Source organism: Bidens hawaiensis, unplaced genomic scaffold (assembly GCF_021521415.1).
Source record: "Bidens hawaiensis isolate Kalapana, Puna unplaced genomic scaffold, B.hawaiensis_p1.1 tig00023637_1, whole genome shotgun sequence".
In the NCBI taxonomy this organism is placed as follows: Eukaryota; Viridiplantae; Streptophyta; class Magnoliopsida; order Asterales; family Asteraceae; genus Bidens; species Bidens hawaiensis.
This window is the reverse complement of record NW_027493710.1, coordinates 205,127-226,519: the sequence shown is the minus strand read 5'-3', so window position 1 is coordinate 226,519 and position 21,393 is coordinate 205,127. Positions and strand designations below refer to the sequence as shown.

The 21,393-nt window shown below is 39.8% G+C and overlaps 1 pseudogene; it reads right to left on the bottom strand.

Annotated features, from left to right (window-relative positions):
* Positions 1-15,178: 15,178 nt before the first annotated feature.
* Positions 15,179-17,197, bottom strand: LOC143567787 (DEAD-box ATP-dependent RNA helicase 28 pseudogene; annotated as a pseudogene).
* Between the last annotated feature and the right edge of the window lie 4,196 nt (positions 17,198-21,393).

The window sequence follows — 21,393 nt, the reverse complement described above, 5'->3', positions numbered from 1 at the left end:
AAGATTAAGGTGCTAGGAAGGTATAAACAACTATCCTATGCATCCTCTATGCTTAATTTTGATTTTTAATGGGTTAATTATAAACCCTAGGTCCGATTTTTATATGTGATTGTGTTCATGTGTCTTGTTTTGATTGAAAGATGTATTGATTGTTGAATTGATAACTAGTATTGGTGTTATTGCATGTTAATCGTTTGTTTCTTGATTTTGAGTTCAAGTAAAACCCTAATCATGGATGTAATGTGTATTTGATGTGCATGGATAATAATTATGGTGTCTATAAGGCCATATGAACGGATTATGGTCCATAGATAGTTAATATGTTGAGTTTGGATGCAAACAGTTTCTGGACAGATTGTGTTATTGATGTTCAATTGACAGAAACGGGGTGTGAATGTGAAAATTGGTCGAGATAATTGATACTACAATAAACTAGATCGAGTCTAGTTTCTAAAGAATATAAATTTGCAATTTTTGAACATGTAAAAGTTAACTTTTATGATTTTACAAAATCGTTGTGCAAATCTGAATTGTGAGACCTGCTGTTAGGTTGTCTTGTAAATATTATATCTCATGAACTACAAGACCAAATGGGTTGCTTCCACCTCTGGAAGTTAACTTGTTGAGTTAAGAACCTAACCCAATTGATCTTGCATTTGTTGGATTTTTCATTTAACGGGAATTTCAAATAACATTCTGTTGCGCATGAATTTGACTGTTATGAGTTTGCTGTACTGTTTTGATCATTGTGAGAAACCTATGTGGAATAAAAATATAATAAAATATGTTCTGGAAACCTAATTCATGTATACTTTTGTGATAATTTTTGATGAATTAATTGAGATGCTATGATCAGTGGAATAGTAAAATCTTTCAAGGAGTATTCTGTCTCGGTAAAGTTAACTGCCGAACTTTGTGAAAATGCATGAAAAGTGCTAGTTGCTAGTTAATTGTTATAATTTGACCAAATTGCCCCTACGGGGAATAGTTGCTAAATATGTACACTATAAATACTTGACACGTAGATAGTCATTCACAACATGTAATGTATCACAAATGTACTTGTTAAAGTCACACACGACTCACAAACGAAACACGAAACATATTGTGTGCATAGGTATTATGTGCCGAGTCTAGAGACTCGATAATATTTCCGACACTTAGAAAATCTCTTTATTGTTTTAGAACGCTAGAGAGAGTTTTCTGTGACGCGCATCACTTGGTGATTTATTTTTGGGAATTCTTCGCAAACAGTGAGTTTCACTTACCCCTTTAAACTGTTTTAAACGCTTTTCACTTGGGGGAGATAACATACTCCGAAAAACGCATTTAAGATTTTGTTAGGAAATTATATATCACTTGTAAAGGCTAAGTGGCAAACGAAACAATTGAAGTCCTACACATCGAACCGGTTAATATTTGGATAATAGCGAGTCACTGTTGAGTAGTACTACTGGGTTTGACAAACCCCACCCAACGCTAAACTCGACTGGAGGTCGAGCGGGTGTAATTTTGGATAACACATACCATGGTCTGGATGACCTGGTGGCAAGGCACTTGATAAACAGTCAGCTTCGGTGTCGAACACTTAGTAATACTTGTTGTATAGGCTAGCTACCTATCGATATATAATTGATTTAACACTATCTGGGAACGCAAAACGCTGAACGCAAAACGCTGAATGCAAAACGCTAAACGCTTTATTTTATTTAAACTTGTGAACTCACCAACCTTGTGTTGACACTTTTAGTATGTTATTCTCAGGTAGCCGAGGCGGGCGCGCGGTATAGGATCATGCATGGTTTTTGAACATTCTGATATGCAAACATGTTTTTAACTATTATTACTTGGGTTTTTAAGTCGTCCTGCGTGACGTAACTTTGTCTTTGGTTTTTACGCTTCCGCACTTATTTTCACTTAAATGTTTTTATGGTTTGATTATAACTATTGATTCCGATCCTGTTAGTTCACACCCTCTGACGGTAAAACTCCGTTAGTGGATTTTGAGGGTGTGACAAACAGCACTTGACGAAGAAGGTTGACTTTCATCGTATAGCGGACGTTGCACAACATTTTCCTCCCCGTCATACAGAATCTGTGAAGCAATTTTCTCATCAACTTCTGCAAAATCCAAGTAAGGCATATTAAAAGATTTGAAAAGTTTATCATAGTCGAAAGCTTCAGCGGGTCCCATGCTAGGCTTTGGTGATTTGTAACTTGTAATGTCCGTGTTACATACCACCTCAACCTTGCTGTTCGATAAATTAAAGACTCTTCTGTTGGGTGTACCAACAACATATCCGACTAAAATACCTTCGTCGGCTTTCTCACCAAATTTTGAGTTTGTCTTTAATATCGTACATGGGGACCCTAAAGGTTCGAGACCATTCAACTTTGGCTTTCTACCATGCATAAGTTCATAACAAGTTTTATTCAATCTTTTAACAGTTAAAACATGATTAAGGATATAACAGGCTGTGGCAACCGCTTCAGCCCAGAACACCACGGGAAGTTTAGCATCAGCCAGCATAGTTCTGGCTCCTTCAATTAGCGTTCTATTCTTCCTCTCAGCCACCCCATTTTGTTGCGGAGTATACGGGGCGCTGTACTGATGGTCTATCCCTTTCTGTAAGTAGAACATCTCCATCTGGTAGTTCTTGAACTCTGTCCCATTATCACTCCTGATGTACTTAACCTTTCTTCCAACAATATTTTCAACTTTGGTAATCAAGTTAATTACCAACTGAACCGTCTCATCTTTTGCCTTCAGAAAGTATACCCAAGAGTATCGAGAGTAATCATCGGTTACTACCAAGCAGTATGAAGTTCCACCTAGACTCTTTACATTCACGGGACCAAAGAGATCCATGTGAAGTAGATCTAGGGTACAGACAATTGAGTTAACCTTCTTGGAGTAATGAGATTTTTTGTGTTGCTTCCCTTCTTGCACGATAAGCATTGATCTTCAAACTTAAAATTCTTCAAGGGAACTCCAAGCACTAGCCCATTCTTGACAATGTAATTCATTTTACGAAGATGTATATGTCCCATTCTTCGATGCCATAACTCGGACTCGGACTCAGTTGCCTTTGACAGAAGACATGATTCTTCGGTTGTCATCTCAGTTGACCTCATATCCATTACATACGTGTTCTTTTCTCTTGGAGCTCTCATCACCACCCATGCCTCTGGTATCTTGAAACCAGGATAAAGAACGATTGCCTCATTTTTAGTGAAATGCACCGTGTATTCTTTGTCACAAATCTGAGACACACTCAATAAGTTATGCTTCAATTCTTCAACAAAATTCACCTTCTCTAACTTCATTTTCCCATTTGTCACAGTTCCCATACCAGTGATTCTACCTCCACTCTCTCCAGCGAAACTAACCCTACCTCCTTGAACAGGTTTCCATTCATGTAACAAATTCTTGTTACTAGTCATGTGCCGGGAACAGCCATTGTCCATAATCCACAGATTATTTACTGCCCTGTTCAACTGTTCCTGCACAGTTAAAGAAAAAGATTAAAATCTAGGGACCCAAGACCTACTGGTCTTGGGTCGATTAAATCTGTTGAACGACATCCAGTACTTTGGTTGCCCAAAGTCAATTTGAGGATGATTTCTGTAAGTTCTGAAAGGAAACCTTCTCGAGGATTGACTATGAGGCCTTCCAAACCTTAGTGAATTGACTTAATTATAGTTTTTGTGAGCCGGGGAAAAATGAGACCGATTTCTTTGAAATCTTGGATTAGTCCATTGTCTGAAATTTGGTGAGGTAGCATTCTTACCAGTATAATAACTACTATTCGTTTTATTCTCAGTTTTCGGAGGCCTCATACCTCCAAATTTTCTCTGGTTTAAAGGACAATCAGCAATAAGGTGTCCTACTTGATTGCATCTGAAACAACTTCTGTGTTCAACTTTCTTCTCAACAGTTGTTTCAGATGTTGAGGTTGCATTACTGCCCGTTTGTCTAACATATGGTGGGACAAAGGGATTTAGGGAAGAATTCTTTTCATTTTGCTTATATTCCTCCCCTCGTTTCAGTAACACTACCTCTTCTTTTATCTCACCCGATTCGGATGACTTGTCTAAATTTGATGAGACAGAGCTAGGAACAGAAATCTCGACATTAGAAATTGGCTTACTCGTTTCGCTCTTATTAACTTTAGGTTCTTTAGTCGAAATTTTAACTGGAACTGTCTGACTAATCTCAACATCAGCAGATTTCTGATTACTAAGAGTATAAGTATAGTTATTGTTATACAGTGGTGGAACTTCAGAAAAACCAATTCCCCCTTTGTTAACTGGGGAACGTTGAACACTTATGATGTGATCAAGCATTGCTGAGGAATTTCTAAATTGTTCAATTTTTCTCTTTAGTTCCACCACTTTTACCTGGTAATCAGCTATCTGTTTATCTCTTTCAGCAATTAGTTTGGTTTTTTCTTCTAACACTACATAACTAAGATCAATTACTTGTATTTTATCAGCTAGACTTGCTTTAAGACTTCTGATATCCTTTTCACTAGCTTTTATTTTTACCGAGTAACTGTTTTCTCTTGTTTTAGTATAGTGGTGATCTTCTTTTAACGTTTTAAATTGAGCGTCCAAACTAACAAACTGATCAGTTACTATTTTCAATTGTTCAGACAGATTTTCACATTGTATACAATGAAGTTCAGAACTTACCTCAGAGAGCTGATCGTTCACTTCTGCCATATATGCTTGATTTTCTCCCGTCTCTCTCTCTCGCTCCCTCCAGTTTCGATGTTTACCAAATTAGCCTGTTCGAACACTTCCTCAACTTGCAGATTCCAGTTGTATCCACCATTCTGTCTAGATACCATAGCCCTATTCTCACTACCTCCCCCATTCTGTTGTGCAGGCCTGTTCTGACTGCGTTCGACTCTCTCATTTGTACATTCCTTCGCAAAGTGACCATTTTGTTGACAGTTGTAACTTTTAACCTTTGATTTGTCAAACCCTGGTCTTTCTCCAACGAACTTTCAACCCGTTTTCTTCATGAATCTCTTAACCCTTCTTACTATCATAGCCATTTGCCACTGCAAATCCATCTCTTCTATATCATCAGCATCGATCTGATCATAGTCTTCATCCAAAGTTGCAGGGTCGACTATTTTACCTTTGATATAGTTCTCATAAGATGCAATGAAGGATGCATAGAGAGCAAACTGCTGTTTAGCTGATTTAACACTCATGGGCATCTATGAGTAGTTGTTGGTTGGAACATTTGATGAGAAATTACCAGTTGTTGCTTGAGGTTTTGAAGAACTACTACCTCCAGCTACGAAACATACGTCGCCATCCATATTAAGAATCACATGACCATCTCGAGTTGAGTTGGAGTTGGATTCTTCCTTTGAGTAATAGGTAGACGATTCTGATTTTGAACTTGAACTTGAAGAGACTTTCGCACCATACATTCCCGGATCCTGAACCTGATCAGTTGGTGTCTCCTTTCGAACCATGTTGAGCTCAAAATTTCGTAACTTATTGACTGCTGTTTCAAGATCAATATTGGCAAATTCTTTATCCTCTCTCATCAAAACCGTATACATTTCCCATTTCGGTGGAAGAGCATCAAGAAGTTTTTCTACACTCTCTTCTTCTTTGTATTCAATGGAGTAATTACTAAGTTCGGTCATCAAGTGATAATATCTGGTGATGATATCGTCAAGTGATTCATTTTTCAGATACTTGAATACAGAGAATTGAGTTTTTAGCAGCTTTGTTTTGGAAGCACGTATCCCCACATTACCTTCATATCGATTTTCAAGTGCTTCCCATAGCTCTCTAGCAGTTTTGTACTTCTTGAATGTATGAAGAATCTCTTGTGGAAGAGCCATTGTTATTGCTGCATGAGCTTTACTTTCTGCCTCATACATCTTCTTTTCCTCCTCTTCCATCTTATTGTACTTCTTAATCTGTTCACGACCCTCAAACAAGGCTGTAGGTGGAATGTATCCATCTTGAATGCAAACCCACATCTTAGCATCTTGTTATTTCACATACTGTTCAAACCGATCTTTCCAAGAAACGAAATCGGTACCCTTAAGCATTTTTGGAGCTTTAGTTGCTGAACCGACTTCTACCTCCATTTTCACCAGTTCCGTAATGTTTATTGAAGTCATCGTTGAAAGAAACACGACTCGAAATACGAAGAATAAGTATTTAAATTTAAACAGAAATCAGAAGGCGAAGTTGTGCTTAACTTCGCTTGATTTCTAACTTCGCTTGATTCCTAACTTTGCTTGATTCCTAACTTCGCCTGCTTCCTAACTTCGCTTGACTGATAACTTCGCTTAACCTTATAAGTTCGCTTAAACCCTACGAACAGTGACGGCAACTTCGCCTGATGAACACAAGGTTTTTGCAGGTTTTAATTTGATGTATTGCGAGGTACGCGAAGGTGTAATGGGTTATATTTGATGGTGGGAGATGGGTAAAACACAAAAACTAGGTATTTCAACGTAAACTCGTTCCGCGAATAGTCGAACGAAACGATGTTAACACTCGTGTGATAATCCCGAACCACACAATCACGAGCAAAAGCTCTGATACCAATTGTAGGTTCCCAGCCAGATCTACATAGGAGTATCTCGTAATACGTAGGTGCGGAATCCCTACGTAACACGATACGAGCGTAAGATGTATAATACGTTAAAACCAAATACAAACACATGTTACAATACTAATAAGACACGTTGTATTGCAACTCTTCAACACGTGATATTCAATCACAAAAACACGTTCTGGAATCCTTTTTCAAAACAAGCCGTAAACTAAACTTATATAGGCTTCGACAACTTCACCTAACAGACTAGGCGAAGTTGTCTTAACTTCGCTTCTCCACAAGTTCGCTTACATCAGGCGAACTTGTGTAACAACTTACCTAAAACCAAAACAAACACTCTAACACGATTACAGACACATACAAATCACTAGATACTGAACTACTGACATTATGCACCAACAGTTTGCATTGATTACCGGAAGCTTAATGACACCACAAGAAAAGATCATTTTCCACTTCCTTTTATCGACCAAATGCTCGAATGATTATCTGGAAAAATGTTCTACTGTTTTCTTGACGGATTTTTCGGATACTTTCACATTCCCATTGCTCCCGAGGATCATGAGAAAACCACTTTTACATGTCCATATGAACCTTCGCCTACCGAAGAATGCCATTTGGACTATGTAATGCTCCAGCCACCTTCCAGCATTGCATGGTGGCCATCTTTCATGAAATGTCGAAAACTCTATGGAAGTTTTCATGGAAGACTTCTCAGTCTTTGGAGACTCCTTCGATCATTGTCTGAAAAACCTAGACAAGATGTTAGCTAGGTGTGAAGAAGTAAATCTAATGCTCAACTGGGAAAAGTACCACTTTATGGTAAAGGAAGGCATTGTTCTCGGTCACAAGATTTCTCAGGACGGACTAGAATTTGATAGGGCCAAAATAGAAACCATATCCAAACTTCTGCCGCCAACTTCAGTCAAAGCCATTAGAAGTTTTCTATGTCACGCAGGTTTCTACCGCCGCTTCATAAAAGACTTCTCAAAAATCTCAAGACCTATGACCAAACTTCTGGAGAAAAACGCACCATTTGTCTTCTCTGAGGAATGTGTTGAATCATTCAATACATTAAAAGACAAACTTGTCAACGCACCAATCATGACCACACCCGATTGGACCCTTCCATTCGAAATCATGTGCGATGCAAGTGACTTTGCAGTTGGAGCCGTACTCGGACAACGCAAATAAAAACACTTTCACCCAATTTACTATGCCAGTAAAACTCTTAACGATGCACAAGAAAATTACACCACAACAGAAAAAGAGTTACTAGCAGTAGTATTTGCCTTTGAAAAATTTAGATCATACCTAGTTCTTTCCAAAACCATAGTTTACACCGATCATGCCGCAATACGTTACCTATTCAACAAACAAGATGCCAAACCCAGACTCATCCGATGGATCTCACTACTACAAGAATTTGACATCGAGGTTAAGGACAAAAAGGGAGCAGAAAATGTATCCGCATACCATCTCTCACGTTTAGAATCTCCAACTCCCGAAGAACTTCACGAAGAAATTATCAATGATAATTTCCCACATGAAATCCTCATGCGAATTCAAGGAGTCATAGAAGAAAAAGACGAAAGTACTTGGTATGCCGACTTCGCAAATTACTTAGCTTGTAGGATCCTTAGAAAAGGACTTACCCATCAACAGCGGAAGAAACTATTCTCCGATCTTAAGTTTTACTTCTGGGAAGATCCATACGTATTTAGAATAGGTGCGGATCAATTCATTCGTAGGTGCGTAGTAGGCAAGGAGGCCTTAGACATTCTCAAACACTGCCATGAAGGACCAACTGGTGGACACCATGGTACCGCCACCACGGTCAGGAAAGTGCTTGATGCAGGATTTTTCTGGCCCACTATATACGAAGATACACATACTTTGATCTAAACATGCGATGCTTGTCAAAGAACCGGGACATCTCATCAAAAAATGAGATGGCTCAAAAGGGCATTCAAATTTGTGAAATCTTTGATGTATGGGGAATAGATTTCATGGTCCCGTTTCCTAACTCATTCGGAAATAAATACATCCTTGTAGCAGTCGACTACGTGTCTAAATGGGTAGAAGCACAAGCTCTTCCCTCTAACGATGCTCGAGTAGTTGTACGATTTCTGAAAAAGTTATTTTCAAGATTCGGTACTCTGAAAGCCCTAATCAGCGACAGAGGTACCCACTTCTGTAACACCCTGATGGACAAGGTCTTAGCACGGTATGGGGTCCATCACTGACTAGCAAAACCATATCACCCTCAGACCAGTGGGCAGGTAGAGGTCTCGAATCGAGGAATTAAGAGAATTTTGGAAAGATGTGTGGGGATGAATCGCAAAAATTGGGCAGAAAAGTTAGATGACGCATTATGGGCCCTCAGGACGGCCTACAAAACTCACATAGGAACGACACCCTTCAAGCTCGTTTACGGGAAGGCATGTCATCTGCCAGTAGAGTTAAAACAAAAAGCCTACTGGGCTCTTAGAGCAGTGAATTTTGATCTAACGTTCGCCGGAGTAAACCGGGAAGATCAAATTCGTGAGCTCGAGGAACTGAGAACACTGGCCTACGAAAATTCCTGGTCCTACAAGGAAAAGACTAAGCGCATACACGACGCTTACGTCTTTTCCCAGGAAAACTGAAATCCCGGTGGACAGGTCCATACGTAGTTGAATCAGTTTTTGACTATGGGACAATAGAAATTTCAAATTTAAACGGCCAGAAGTTCAAGGTAAATGGACATCGATTAAAACCATACATCGACGGTCCACTTAAAGAAGTTTTGGAGGTATTAACCCTCCAAACTTTTAAATAAGAAATTATGGAAACAAGGTCTGGCCAAGACCTTCGCAAAACTAGGTCTTGTAAATAAATGTTTTACTTGATAAATTTTTTTTTTGAAAACCACGGGGGCGTGCTTTTAAAAGCACGGTCCCGTGCCTAAAAATGCGGGCCGACATCTATGCTGCAAAAATCTCAGTCAGACTGATTTGTAACAGAATTGTCAGAGCAAAAACACGGGGGCATGCTTCCAAAAACATGGTACCGTGCTCGGTTTCCTGTTTGGTTATAAAATGCACCTTGTGTCATTACATTTCTTGCACAAACCAAAACCAAAACCAATAACCTCTGAAAATTTAGCATGCCAACTGAGATGAGTGAAGTAATCCCCGTTTCCCGACATCCGAGAAACGATGCCCGCCATGTTTCCAAAACCGAGCTTCTCTTGAAACTCCAAGAACTCGTGAAAGAACTCACCGAAATGAATCTCCTTGCTGAGATGCGTCTCGTGCAACTCACCGAATCAGTGGAAAACATGAAAATGGAACTCCGAGACATCAACGAGCAACTCTAGTTTCAAGTTCTCGGTTTCACGTATTTTCCACCACCAGGACCATTCGGAGGAGGAGAGCCTTTCGAGGAACTCTAAGAAACTTAACTTTCTGTTTTCATGTGTAAACAAGTGCATTAAGCACAATGTGTTAGGACTTCGGGCTTAACCCGAATATTTTCTTTTCTTAGGAAACCCGGGCTTATCCTATAATTGTTCTATGACCTTTATTTTAATGAAAAGAAATTTTTAGATGACCAAACTTCCAAATTATCACAATAAACGTCATTCTAAAAATTCCGGATCTTGAATCGTGTTGAAAATTAAAAGGAAATTCACTGTGACATAAAGCACGGACCATGCTTTCCTAAGCACGAGGCCGTGGTCACCCCAGAATCTTCAGCATGATACGCGCTGACTCCGTACAATTCTCTTACTCGGAAACATTTATTCCTCTAGCAGCACGGGGCCGTGCTTTTGAAAGCACGAGGCCGTGTTCAACTTTCCAGTCTCTATATAATGCATGCATCCATTCACACCAAACACAAAATACCTAAATGGAAGGAAAACAGGTTGAATGGAGGCCGGTGAAAAAGGGGAAACAACATGAATCCTCCTACCTTGTGGAGGAAGTCATGAGACTTCAATGCATCGTAAGAGATCAAGTTGAGAGCAACATGCAAACCGAGGCTCGAGTAGTCGAGTTAATTAACAAAGTCGACCTGCTTAGGTTCGAGAACTTCCATGTTGTGGATGGCCACCATAAGGATGTGACTTCCAAACTTAACTTTCTCAACCGAGAAATCGTTACACTCAACAAAAATCCTAGTTGATATAAACCTAGTTGGGTATTAGCATAAATACCCGACACACCATTAAACCTAGTTGATATAACCGGTTAGAAACGAGGGTTCGAGTCCATGTAAGTTAGAAATCAATATTAGAAACACGAGCCGTGCCCAAAACAACACGAGTCGTGGTCAACCAAAAGTCAAGCATCAAAGGAAACTGGACCAGAAGCAGCAGCACGGGGCGGTGCTTCTGAAAGCACGCCGCCGTGCTTTGCTCTCTGTTTCAGCAATTTGAAAATTTTTCACGAATTTTGACTGATTTGGGTGTAAATTGCAGATGGCCGAGTATGGAGAAGAAGTTCATGCATGCCTAGTCTTCGGAAACCGCAAGACAAAGGACCGACAGGAAAACACGAGATTAACTTATCTCAACAACAGGTATCCAGAAGCCAACTTCCATGCGTGTGAAGAAACTCTAAGACACGTCAACCAATGGGACCATTATCAGAACATTGTGAGAGGACCTTGGAGACGGGTTTTGGGCCAAACAGGGGAATCAGTGACGGAACTTACAAAGGAATTCCTGGCCTCGTTCAATATAAAGAAGAAAAATTTTGACGTGTGGGATAACGAGGCAATCGAGTTCCGATGTGGGGGTATATGGCATAAAACTTCTGTCACCCAACTAGGAGTTGATCTAGGAATTTACACGACCGAGGAAACCGACACAGACATCTGGTTCGAGGCTAAAAGAACATTTACAGATGAAGGTGATGATGATGAAGCTGAAACAGGTGCCATAAGGGAAGAAACTTGGGAACAGTTGAGTTATGGAACAACAGAGTATAGACCGAGCGTTTCAAAAAGCGCAGCACTGCGTGACTCGCTCATGAGGTACATCCACCGTTTGCTGAGTCACACCGTCACAGCTCGAGGACAGAGTGAAGGGGTTGTCAACCTGAGGGATCTTTGGGCATTGTACTGCATGAAAAACGAACTACCATGCAATATCACGATGCTATTCTGCAAACTTTTCATGACAAATGCAAGTGCCCGAGGAAATACCCCGATCTTCGGTGGTTCGTGGATCTACAATCTCTACAGGGCTTATGGTGCAGACACAGAAGGAACTCCAAGCCCAGACCCGATAGGTCTCAACCTTGATTACTGTGAAAGCATGCAGATGATTCAGCAAATCAGCCCGGGTGTGTGGAGATTTTGTGACAAGAACAACCAAGTTTGGGATCCGGAAAACCCAGCTGAGATGATGATACAGGATGTGCATGAGAGAAGGACATCACCACCCAGACAGAGACGCCGCCAAACTTATCGTCAGAGAGGAGGCCCATCTTCATCAGGGGCCGGCCCCAGTTCGTCACACGATAGCCGATACTCTTTCGAGGGTATATATGGACTTATTGATCAATTCTCAGTTAACACTACCGCCTCATTTAACAGGATTACAGAGCAGATGGCTGCCTCAGATGCACATCGAGCAGCCGAATATGTAGAGATGAGGCGAGAGATTGATCGTTTGGGCTATCGCATGGACAGGCAGTGGGGACCATTTGACCCGGTCACGGGTAACTGATGACTGGCGGCACTGGTAGGTCGGGCACGGGCATGGGTTGGTAGTATTTTATGAAATTATTATATGTGTTTAAACAATTTACTTTCCAACGTACTTGTTTGTTTGTTTTTATGTTGGTTTGGATATTTTTATGGCCGTGGGTGCCAAAGACATTATGCTAGGTACTAATTTAGCCCGATAGGGCAAGGGATGGATGATTCCATACCCAATTTTCAGCAGTTTATGCTTGGTTGTTTGTGGATGTTTGCTGTTTTAGATTATACAGGTACAAAAACAGGAAAAAAGACGAAAAACAGGGGACGCTCTGTCGAAATTTCGTTGACCCGTAGGGAAGTAACTCTCAATTTTAACCAATAATACTCAATTAGAATTTTTATCATGAATCTTGCCACATTAAGGACAATGTGAGATTCAAGTGTGGGGAGGGGGATTATTTGACCAATTGATTGTCCAATTAATTATAAAAATTATTTAAAACAACAAATATTTTTGCAGCAAACAAAGATTACTCTAAAACCTAAAGAGAAAACCAAGGAAATTTTTTGCAAATAACCAATCATTACATAAAAGTGAAAAAGTAAGAAGAAGTTTTGTAATAATTGAGAATAAATTTATGCAAAATATGGCGCTAACACCCAATTCCTCCTTTACTGTGAGATAAACCTCATGCCATATAGATATTTTTTCGGAAGCTTTGAGTGAGTCATATGTTTCGTATGATTTAGAACTTGTCGCAATTATTCATTTTAAGACCGCACGAAGCGTTGTATAAGGAAGAAGGTAATATTTACACAATTCGATCAAACCCATTACCAAATTACAAAACCCAAAAACCCGATCACTTTATCCATTTTCTCCGGTAAAATACACTGTAGGTTCCCGCGGGGCGTCGCTGATCGATACGAGATCCGCACGAGGTCTAGGAGTGCGAAATCCTCCTAGACTTGTTTAATGGTGTAGAAGACGAAGAACACGATTACACACATACAAACACACATTACAAACACACAAATGGGATACACACATCTGCAGATCTTTTATATAATAACGAAACACATTACATACCAAACACGAAAACAAATGACGGCCGACCCGAGGTGAGCTCTACCTCGGGCCGTCCCACACGACTCTCCCTCTCGGTTTCTCTCTAGACAAATAAACTGATCACAAAACACTCTGACACTCTGGATACTCAAACCTAAACAAGACACATATATATATAGACAAAACAACTTCGCGGGCTTGGGCTTGGGCCAGTAGGCGAAGTTGTTATAACTTCGCCTATGGCGAAGTTGTTCTAACTTCGCCTATGGCAGAAGTTGTTACAACTTCGCCTATAGCGAAGTTGTTATAACTTCGCCTATGGTGAAGTTGTTCTAACTTCGTACTTCGTTTCCGCTGATCAGAATTGCATAGCGACGGTCACAAAATGCACCAACAGACTCCCCTTTGACCGTTGCTCTCAATTCTAACATACACAAAAGATCATCTGTTACAAAACATGCACCAACAGACTCCCTCTTAACTGATGATCTTCTGTTTGCTCTTCAACCAGCCGTGTCTGAAACTGTCTTGTAGCTTCACAAATCTACCAATCACCCAGCGTCTTCCATATCAGATCTCCCCTTCAGTGTAAGCTTCTCCGACTATATAGATTGAGGTCTTTGAAATGCATGCATCCCCGTGCCTAATTGATCATCTCAACCAATCACGTGAGTCCTTCTGACTTCACCAACATGTGAAGTTCTTCTAACTTCACCAACACGTGAAGTTGGGCTCCCTCCACAACTTCACCAACACGTCGGCATACGATAAGGTTTAATCTTCAACTACTCAACATCAAGTGATCAATTACATCACAAAACCACCTTGACAGAATCTAACACACATGACCATTAATTAATCCGAAGCATCTTCAATCACCAGGGATAACGATCAAGAACATAAACACTTTAATTCCCGATTAAATCCAACTTGTTCCAGGATTTTCACTTTAATAAATAAGCATCACGTTTCAGGATCCAATTCTCGAACGCCTTGAAAATAACATAAATAATATGCTCTGACCGCAATCCAGTAATGACGAAAACCTTCAGTTCAATTTGACTTTCTTTAGTTGGTCAACCTCGAACAACAACTATTTCATTTGCTCACAAACACCCAAATATGTGTCAATATCCAGTTTCAATCAATATCCCATTCACAACCTCAACTCCATATCCAGAGTTGACACGTATTTGTTCACACATAAGACCAAGAGATAACAAGTTTCACTCGTTGACGGAACAACGTCTTCGGTCTCACAATAATCGTGTACACCTGGCCATACAGACGAAAACTCCAAACAATTTTATTTTTTTAATTTTTTTTATTTTTTTTTTAACTTCGCCTAAAAGTCAACTTCGCCTAAAAGTCAACTTCGCCTGTCCATAACTTCTCCTGTCCATAACTTCGCCTGACTGATAATTTCGCCTAAACCCTAAAATTTAAGCGACAACTACGCCTGAACCCCATAACTTCGCCTGCGGCGGCTGTTCGGCCAAAAACGCATCAGAAACGTGCCAGAAACACCAAAACACAGATCTCGAACCATAGCATAAGAGCCTAAGGCTCTGATACCACTTGTAGGTTCCCGCGGGGCGTCACTGAGCGATACGAGATCCGCACGAGGTCTAGGAGTGCGGAATCCTCCTAGACTCGTTTAATGGTGTAGAAGACGAAGAACACGATTACACACATTCAAACACACATTACAAACACACGAATGGGATAAACACATCTGCAGATCTTTTATATAATAACCGAAACACATTACATACCAAACACGAAAACAAATGACGGCCGACCCGAGGTGAGCTCTACCTCGGGCCGTCCCACACGACTCTCCCTCTCGGTTTCTCTCTCTTATTTCTATTGTTCCCCTCATTTTCTGCTTCGTCTTCTAGCATCTCCCTAGATGCTTCAAGTCTCCTCCTTTTCTTTCGAGGAAGATTTCTCTCATGCTCTCTCTTTTTCTTTTCTTTCTTCTTACGCTCTTCAGCTTCTTCAGCACTCATCACCTTCTTTTTAGATCCTTTCTCGGTTTCCTTTCCAGCATTAGCAACAAGTTTTTTCTCCTTCTCTGTAACAAACCAAGTCCTCTTAGGACGAGCAAATATTTCATCTCTGTGCGTAATCATATTTTCTGCCTTGTCTGCTTCCATTTCAGCCATTCTTAGAGCTATTTCTTCCCTCTCTTCTCTAATAATTGTTGCTACTTGATCCTCCATTTGCTCTATGATTTGGCTCCATTTGGTTATTGATTGCTCTGCAACAATACGACTCTTGAGCTTTGAACCAGCTATTTTTACAATAGCTTTTAGAAGAGACCGATCGTTATCGGTGACAAAAGTAACAGCATAACCTTCTCTACCAGCTCTAGCAGTACGTCCCACTCGATGCACATAGCTAGTAAGGTCACGTGGGCACTCATAGTTGATAACCGTTTGGACTCCAATAATATCAAGCCCACGAGCAGCAACATTAGTAACTATCAGAAAATCAGCTTCCTGCCTTCTGAATAGTTCCAAGGCATCTAAACGCTGTGCCTGTGTGAGATTTCCATGAAGCTCAGCAGCTTTAAAACCAGCTAAGCCAAACAAAATCTTCAACCTATGTGCTGCTTGTTTTGTTCCGCTGAATATAATCACTTTGGATGTAAATGTCTTAGAACACAATGCAAGAAGAACAACCTCTTGATTTCCTTCTCGAGCCCTCCTTATTCTAACAACCTCCTCTGTTAAAGTTGATGGACGCTTTGTCGTGGGATCAGCAGAGAGACGCAATGGTTTGTTGAGTAATAATTTAATATGCTCATCAACTTGCTCAGTCATAGTAGCTGAAAACAGCATAGTCTGTCTATTTTTAGGGCAAAGTCTCACCAATTCACGAATCTTGGCTTCAAATCCAAATTCAAGAAGACGATCTACCTCATCAAGGATTAGAACTGCAAGATTATCCAAATCTACTGACATAGAATTGCGTAAATGATCAATTATACGTCCCGGGGTGGCCACTACAATATCTGGCAAGGATCTCAACGCTGCTTCTTGAGCCTTCAATGGAAGCCCACCGAGAATAAGACAAGATCTGATGTCTGTAACAAACTGTGAGAGTTTTTTGATCATGCTATCAATCTGAACTGCCAACTCTCTTGTAGGAGTAAGAATGAGGACCCTTATTGCAGGTTGTTTGGACCGAAACAACAATCTCTCTAATGTCGGCAAAGCAAACGCAGTTGTCTTCCCAGATCCTGTAATTGCACTACCACATATATCACGCCCGGTAAGAGCTAAAGGTATACACGCTGCCTGAATGGGTGTTGGTTTGGTGTATCCCAAAGCTTCATAGGCTCGAAGCAAAGGCCTCGAAAGGTGAAGATCCATGAAGCTCTTTGCATGAAATGAAACACCATCTGCCTTCGCAAAGAAAGATTTTTTATCTCCACCGCCTGCCGTGGTAGGAATCTCATCGTCTTCTTCCGGTATAAAATCCTCCTGACGGTCCGGCTCAGAATCCGACGACTCATCCTCATCCTCATCCACATCATCTTTTTCTCGTATGGCTTCCGCGTGACTTCGCTGTTGAACGAGCTTAGAGATTTTCTCATCAATAGAAGTTGTGCTTCTGCGCGCGTGCTCCTCCGCAACGGACTCAGTGTAAGACGAAAAGTCCCATGGAGAATGTGTCTTCTTTTTACTCTTAACCTTTTCATCCACATCACTGTTTCCTTCATCCTCATCTTCTCCATCACTACTAACATCTTCTTCATAATCAATTTCTTCATCATCTGCAGATCTTTTATATAATAACCGAAACACATTACATACCAAACACATGACGGCCGACCCGAGGTGAGCTCTACCTCGGGCCGTCCCACACGACTCTCCCTCTCGGTTTCTCTCTAGATAAATAAACTGATCACAAAACACTCTGACTTTCTGGATACTCAAACCTAAACAAGACACATATATATATAGACAAAACAACTTCGCGGGCTTGGGCTTGGGCCAGTAGGCGAAGTTGTTATAACTTCGCCTATGGCGAAGTTGTTATAACTTCGCCTATGGCGAAGTTGTTCTAACTTCGCCTATGGCAGAAGTTGTTACAACTTCACCTATGGCGAAGTTGTTATAACTTCGCCTATGGTGAAGTTGTTCTAACTTCGTACTTCGTTTCCGCTGATCAGAATTGCATAGCGACGGTCACAAAATGCACCAACATACTCCCCTTTGACCGTTGCTCTCAATTCTAATAAACACAAAAGATCATCTGTTACAAAACATGCACCAACATATAACACTGGTCTTTTACCGGCCGACCCTAAAGAACTGGAAATGCATTCTTTCGATTTCAATTTCCTTTGCTGCATACACTTCACAAAACCTAGGTTGCCTCCAGAACTTAGGGAGAGAATCTTTCTCTTTAGCAATGAGGTGAGGAAAAAGTGGCGCCAATACGAACAAAGGCCACCATTCTGTGGAATTTCCAAAAACGCAATGAAGAGAAGAGCAAAAAGATATGAACAATGCTTAGGTTGCGAAAACTGGTCCCACGAAGGAAGATGTAGAAAAAGTCAAACTCAGTATCAGCATGAATATACCGAACTAATGAGGGTGGGGGCTATTAGGCTCAAAGCCGAACGATCCATTAGAGTTGGAAGTTATATTCAGAACATGATTGAGGAAGAATTGATCCACATCCTTGATAAAACTGGTCTTGAAGATTTGACCTTAAAAGAGTCATTAGGTATAAAAAAAAACCATTGAAGACATCTTAAGACTCCCGACAATTAGTGGAAGTTGTAATTACCATCCTCATTAACCCTTAAAAACACCACAAAGTACCAATTCCTACTCACACTAAACCAAAACCGTTTTACCTTCTGATCTATGCAACTCTTCAAAAGGTGGAGATTTGAACTTGTTACAAGCTTATTTATCACAGGTTGCATTTTGGCTAAGAGTGTTCACATACATACATCACAGATATGATCAGATATAAAACCGAGTGTGAGTGAACATTGTGAGAACGTGACGTTTTGCATAAACGGAAGCTCATAAAAACAAAAGTTCCCTCTTATTTATCGCTAACATAAAGATTGGTTATCTTGTTTCGTCTTCTTGGAGCTCACTTAAGGGATAACTATAATCTAAATTTGCTGTTTTTAGAGAATATTTATAAGAAGATTGCTTAAGGACAAGCAATGTTCAAGTGTGAGGATGTTTGATGTACATAGAAATATACATCTTTTCGGCATCAAATAATCTCTAAAAACTGCAATTTCTATCTAATAAAATAGCATAAAAGGCTACTTATCATAATAGAACATAATTTCAGGTGAAACCAAGCCTCAAACGAAGAAACAAGCAAAAAGACGAAGAAAAACAGAAGAAAACACAAGAAAACAAAGAAACACGCTCCCATGCCTCAAGAAACACGACCCCATGCTTCTAACATAAGATCTGACAAAATCTGGAAGCAAAATCACGGGGCCGTGCTCATCACGCACGGGGCCGTGGACGAGAACACAGAAAAGACAAAGAAGAATTGAGCACATGTCACTAAAAAACACGGGGCCGTGCCTACCAACCACGGGGCCGTTGCCACCTCACAGAAAAGACATAACAAATCTGGCACATGTCAGAAAAATGCATGGGGGCGTGCTCATCAAGCACGGGGCCGTGCCTCACTATCCAGATTGCCTATAAATAGTGGCTCATGTTGCACTGATTTGGTGTGCCTTGAAAATAATTCTCTCCGGTTTTCACTTATAAAAACACACACTAATACTCACTTTGAAGATCTAGTGAAGAGTTTGAAGGCTTGGAAGTCATCACCATCAATCATCATCATCAACCATCATTACCATCATTAAGAAGAAAGATTCATCTACATTTGGTTAGATTGTTCCAAGTTTAATCATGTATTTGTTATTATCAATCATCTTAATGTTTATCATCATGCTCATTATGAGCTAAACTCTTTTTACCATCTAAAATCTATGAAGAAGCTTTGTTTTACTTGATAATTAATTAAGACATGTGATGTAGTCTAGTAAAGTACATGGTTATATTACAATTATCTTTTAATGAGAAATGTTTCACCATCTTAAATCACTAATTCAAAGTTGGTGGTTGTCAATTTCATTGGCAGTCGTTCATGATCGATTCATTTTCTTGAAAAATAGAAATACTTTGATACATTATCGAAACATGGATCCTTATATTGTAATTAGAAATGATGAGATATAAGTTATGATGTATTTTTCTAAACCTTGGTAATCCGAAAATGGCTTTGCTTAGGATTTCAAATTAGATAAAGAAACCATATGTTAACTGAATGTGTAATTATAACCTACATAAGTCAACCAAGGGGAGGTTGTGTGATGAACTACAACCACCCGAAGTTGTTAGAATTGGTATTTGAGAAATCGAAGTCAATCATAATCTTTCTACTTTACGAAACTACTTGCCAACTTAAATTGACATCATTGAGATGGTATGACATTAGGAAAGGGTGGACTTTAAAATGCGCATGCTATCTCCTTAGTACCAAAGATGATCACTTAAGGTTTAAGGAGCTATCTATCATATATTGCTATGGCAATTTTATCACATGTCCAAATATTAATTATCAATGTTAAAATGGAGTGGATTCTTGATCTTAGGTGGTAACCTTCGCATAATTGAACAACTCGTTTAGAATTACTTGTCTTGGTCACCTATATATTATATATATAAGTATTTACATTTTATAAAAAGTAAAAAATTAACCCCAAAAATGATTAAAACCTCTGATTAAAGCAAAACAACGATTTATTATTAGAAACCTTTGTGTCCACGGATCGATACTTGGTTCTTACCAATACCATTCTACATATACGATAGATACACTTGCCTATTTTGTGTGTGTTTAGTCTTTGTAGAAATCACTTTTATAAATTTAAAACATGATCTTGTGCAAAAGCAAATCATTCCATCCATCATATTCTATACCACATGCACACACACATCAGCTGGCAAAGTTTAAACTTCAAGATTCCAAGAGTGCTAACACTCCCATGGCAGAAAGACAGATACTGTCATATGATCCTGAAGGGAGCCCCGTAGATCAAACGTATTATCGATCGATGATCGGGTCTCTGATGTATCTCACAGCCAGTCGTCCTGACATCATGTTCGCAGTCTGTCAATGTGCTCGTTTCCAGGCTAACCCTAAACTCTCTCATTTAATTGCTGTTAAACGTATTTTTAGATATCTGAAGGGACGACCAAAGTTAGGTCTTTGGTATCCCAAACAATCAGAATTTGATCTTTATGCTTTTGCTGATAGCAATTATAGTGGAGATGACATAGACAGGAAATCCACGTCAGCCGGTTGTCAGTTCTTAAGAGACCGTCTCATTTCATGGCAGTGTAAGAAACAACAGACAGTGTCCACCTCGATCGCTGAAGTAGAGTATGTTGCCGCATCTGCTTGTTGCTCTTAGGTTATCTGGATGCAAAACCAGTTGCTGGATTACGGTTTGGAATTTCTTGACACTCCTATTTTCTGTGATAATGATGTGGCCATTGCAATTGTGAAAAACTCTGTTCAACACTCCAAAACCAAGCACATCGATATTAAAATTCATTTTATTCGCGACTGTTTCTATCGAAAATTGATACATCTTGAACAAGTCCACACTGACAACAATGTGGCGGACTTATTTACAAAACCAGTCGGAACATCAAAATTTAATGTGCTTGTGAGTTTTCTTAAAATGCTTCGTTTCGAGGATTGAGTCTTTTTGGGTATAAATTTGTACTTAATTGTTTGTTTTTGCACAAATTTAGGGGGAGAAAAATCAAAAAAGACAAAAATAGTGTGTGTGTGCGTTTTTATTAAAAAAAATAAAATAAAAATTATTAAAAAAGAATTTTGCTTTTCAAGATTCATTCTCGCTTAAAATTATGTTGGTTGCTCAAGTTTGAAGGACATATACTTGTATATGGTTGGTCCGGTGCTCTACTTGTATTTTCACAGGATAGCC